This window comes from Nelumbo lutea, chromosome 7 (assembly GCF_056320005.1).
Source record: "Nelumbo lutea isolate HS-2025 chromosome 7, American lotus-T2T, whole genome shotgun sequence".
Classification (NCBI taxonomy): Eukaryota; Viridiplantae; Streptophyta; class Magnoliopsida; order Proteales; family Nelumbonaceae; genus Nelumbo; species Nelumbo lutea.
The window spans coordinates 47,030,045-47,034,670 of NC_142690.1; the positions used below are offsets into that span (position 1 = coordinate 47,030,045).

Sequence of the window (4,626 nt, forward strand, 5' to 3'; positions counted from 1 at the left end):
TTTGTTATTGTCATTACAAACAGGCATGCTTCCCTTTCATTAAACCTTGTTTTGGCTCATCCTCTAATCTATAAAGGGTCGAGTGTGAAAGATAAGATATGGAAGTGAGAACGAATCTGAATCTTTGCATCCAAATTCATATGGAAAAAGAGACTCGTTAGGAATGTTTGTTGACATATTGAATGCTAAGGATCAATCAGGGCAATCAGGTGAGCACTGAGCAGGATTCCATCCTTTCCAATAGAGTATTATAATATTAGTTTTGCGTGTTGTGGTTTATTTGAGGGGATTTAATTTAATGGGATTAATAACGAAGATCACATAAATTCATGGATATTTTGTGGTTTGCCTATTATAGCTCAAATTAAAAGTCTGTTCGTTTGCTTTGAAGTCTGACATCTAAAGGTGTAATAATTATATTAAGAGGTATATTGGTATAGAACTTTTCTTTCCTCTGAACTCTGAATGCAGAGAATGTGGTTCTGAATTCTGAAAACTATCAAATATCCATTTTGACCCCATATATGAGAATTTTTGTTTGTCTTTTTGGGGCATCATTGAAAAACAAAAAGTTGTATGATTGCACTTTATGAAAAAATGAAGAGGCCCTAAGGAGAATGATGGAAAAAACTACCAAAAATTAATGGAGATTAATGGATTTTTTACCAAATTTGGAATTCAAACATCTCTGGCTCCACTTTATTTCACAAAAGATGGTTGTGAGATAATTATGTGGATTAAAAAAATAAGAAAAAAAAAAAACAGAAAATTAGAATGGGGGGTTCTTGAAAGGAGAGGGCTGTTAACATGGCATGATCGATTTTAATATATATAGGGTTGTTTCGAGGTTTAAAGATGTATAATCCCACACATAACTATTACATAAGACAAGCTGCTAACTGCATGATTGGTAAGGTCGCTGGTGGTAGCGGAGACTTAGGATCCAATCCTACCTACACCTGGGTTGGGGGATGGGTTACCTTGTTGTGTAACCCTTAGGAAAAAAAAAAACTATTATATAAAAATCTTTTATACATTTCGTTGGGAGTCCAAAGTACAGAGAAATTTATAGTCTATTTGGTTGCTGAGAATGAATGAGATGAGAAAGGAAAATTTATTTTTCCAACTTTGAATCCTATATTTGGTTGTTGATACCAAATATGTGAAAATTTTAATTTTTGAGTGTTCTCAAATTGTGGTTCCAAATTCAGACGAAGTAGGGCACGAGCCAGGTATGCGACAACGATGAGAATGATTTCTAGGAGGAAGTAAATGTGGAGGCAGTTTAGCAGCGATTTGGTGCCGCTTTTGGTTAACTGGGGTGATGGTTTTTGTTTTTTGATTTTGATAGGAAAATAGGCTAAGGAGATAAAACGGAAGAGAGAGACGGATGGATTGGACGACAGAAGGCTCCGACCAAAAGAGAAGAGGAGAAGCTTCAAATTAACCAGCCAAGCCACGAAGAAAGCCAAGGTGCCACCAAGATGAGCGGAGTGGAGGCTTAGTGGGAGAAGAAGAAAGACGCAGTAGATGGGGAGGATGGTCAACAACCTCAGCTTCCCTTTTGGGACCTTTGAGGCTATAAGATAACATAAGCTTAAAGATGCTAAAGCTGAGATCTATACCTTGATGAAGTTATTGATCTCCCCGCCCATTCTCTCTCTCTCATTCTCTTTGTGCTACACAATTTGATCTCCTCTGGGCTTCTGCCTATTACTTTGTTAGTGTTCTTTGTTTTTGAGATGGAACTGATGCGAGGATGTTCAATTTGTGGGTCGGAAACCTAATTAATGGCATTCATGACCGTTGGTTTTGGCATCAAAACGGTGTTCAATGGGAAGCTTTTGGGGGTCAAAAACCTGGCCTTCAATTGAAATGGTGGGTGTCACGGTGACCGCCAAGAGTTCAGTCTGGTGTTGTCCCTGATGGTTAGGCAAGCATTGGTGCTCAGCAGCATGTTCAATTTGGTGTTGTGGTGGCCGTCACAGGGCATTGAGTCATGAATTCCTCTTTTATCACCGGGGCCTCACCATTTTACCGAGACCCCGCATCCCAGTTTTTGAGAAATGACACCCCATCATTTTTCGCACCATTCTATCAAACAAACATGGGTTTCAAAGAATCTAACCCGAATATTTCATATTTCTCATCCGCGTCACATAAACCAAACAGCCTGTTAAAGAATGTTTGATTTACAACTGAATCTGAATCAAAATGGTCTATTCCTATAGTCTGTTTGGTTCAAAAAGGAATGAGAATGAGAATTGAAATCAACAAGCATGAGATTTCATTTCCAAGGGAGGAGCTGGGAATAACCATTCCCTCAAATGGAAGAATGCCATTCTAACAAGAATAAAAATGGATTCCGCTCAACAAACAGTTAGAATCGGAACAACCCATTTTGATTCCAATTCCAAACCCCTAATCATGCGAACCAAATGGGACTTTAGTCAGGGATGGGACTGAGAGACATGCCCCGCTAAGTACAGGGTGGGTGGGTGTAATTTGCCCTAAATTCTGATTGATTTTAGGGAGATAAATTTATGCACATTTTTCTTTTTGTAGAAGTGGGCCGGGGGAGGGAGGACCCATAAGAAATAATTGTAAAAAATGAATCATTTAAAAGGGCAAAAGTATCATGTGTTATAGCTTTCATGTTGAAAAGTCTCGAGCATATGGAAATCTGAAACCTTATTGCCACTTATGTGTGAAAGTGAACCTGATCAGATAAGTGGTCATGACCCTTGAAAGGTCCACTTGTATCCAAAATCCTTGTCTAAATTATAAGCGATTGCATCGCTACTTATCACTTATTAGTGGCGCACTTATATATTTCTTTTACTCTTTCAACATTTTAAAGCTTTCCTAATGACAAGAATACCTTACTCATCCATGGATACAAGCAATAACTCAAGTATCCATTCTGGTCAAATAACTCTAACATGATACTTTATTTTGTATTTGGTATTATGGTCGTTTCTATCTGAAATATTTTGGGTTAATTAGTTCCAATTGACATATAACAAAATAATTTTGATTGGCTGATTGTATAAATTTTGAATGTAGAGTTACTGTTGATCGAATCATATTTTTGAATTCGGATGTTCCTAATGCACGGCTGTAATTTCATGTGGGTGGTCTGGAGAACACTTTTATGCATGGTTTTCAAAACCGGATCAGATTGGACGGTCGGATTAGAAAACCGGTCCGTTTTATGCTATAACCGTTATTTCACGAAAAACCGTTGATTTGGTTAGCAAATCGTTGACCTGGGTGATCAAGCCGTTCAAACCATCCAACAGTTTTGGTATTTTTTTTTTAAGTTTTAAATTTTTTTTTGTCAGAATAGACCATCCATTTGATTTGAACAGTTAGACCATTCGACCCGAGAACCAGATGTCTGACCTGTTCGGTTTTAAAAACCTTGCTCCTATGTTATGGGGAATAGATCCGAGTTCTATATTTTTTTTTTCATTTTTATGATCTGATCCTTTGACTGGGCACCTGTCAGTGGATATCACATAATCCATTAATGTTTCAAATGTCTAAAATTATATTTGATGATCTGGATACCACCTTATTGTATCAGACATATCCTATCAATACTTAAAAATCTTAACTCCAAAGGATGGAAGTCTAATCATTCTTAGTTGAAAGGATCTCATCTGCCATGTGGCAAGATATATCTCTCACTAATTTGTATTGATCAATCCAAAATATTTTACCTCAAAACAAGAATGGTATTAAGCACAACCTTGATTGGATTTTAAACATAAATCATTAAAAGAAAAAAAAAATACCCTCTAATTCAAAAGTCCTACCATCAACAAAGCTTCTGATGTAGGCACACATGGCAGGCCCAAAGGTGGGTGCACAGGTGGCATCCTCATATGGCGACATGCAATACAGGACAGACTGCTTCCTGGCCATCCGCTCGTAACTAACTCTAGGCAGGTTTAAGTATAAATAGGTGGCGTCACAATGAGGTATGAATCTTGACATTTATTGCTCCCAGCTCTCTAGCCTCCTGGTGATTTCGACTGAGCTTTCTTCACTCAGGCCTCATCTTACCTTCCTTGTTACGCCCTTACTAATTTGATCGCCGGAGTCTCCAGCCCTGGGATAACATCCAAGGCTTTTGACATGCTTCTTCCTCTACAGGTTGGACTTATAGGCCCTTGACTCTAATAGCCCTTGGACACATCAGCCAGTCCTCATCTCGAAAGTGAATTTACATTGTTGCGCTCAACCCATTCCATGCTGCAACAGCTTCCAACATGTATAAGACACATCTCAAACATATTTGTACACTTTTTTTTTATTTCTTTTTGAAGAGCTACACAATAGGAGTAGCCCATCCCCCAACCCAGATGCAGATGGGATTCGATCCCAAATCTCCGCTATGACCAACAAAAGGCCTTACCAACCAGTTGGTTTGGTACCTTGCAAATTGTACTCATTGATGTTAATAGGATCATAGTTTTGAGACAGCAATCATATCACAGATGTACAGCTATAGATCATGTTGGAAGCTTTGCTCGTAGTCTTGTTGGTAGTAAAATTCCAGGGTATCATCCTTTTTCATGTCAAGGTCTATTTGAAATGTATATTTGTCAAATCTTAATG

At 38.1% G+C, this 4,626-nt stretch overlaps 1 pseudogene; it reads right to left on the reverse strand.

Moving 5' to 3' along the window:
• Nucleotides 1–1,073: 1,073 nt before the first annotated feature.
• LOC148846269 (putative long-chain-alcohol O-fatty-acyltransferase 2) lies at nucleotides 1,074–1,655 on the reverse strand (annotated as a pseudogene).
• Between the last annotated feature and the right edge of the window lie 2,971 nt (nucleotides 1,656–4,626).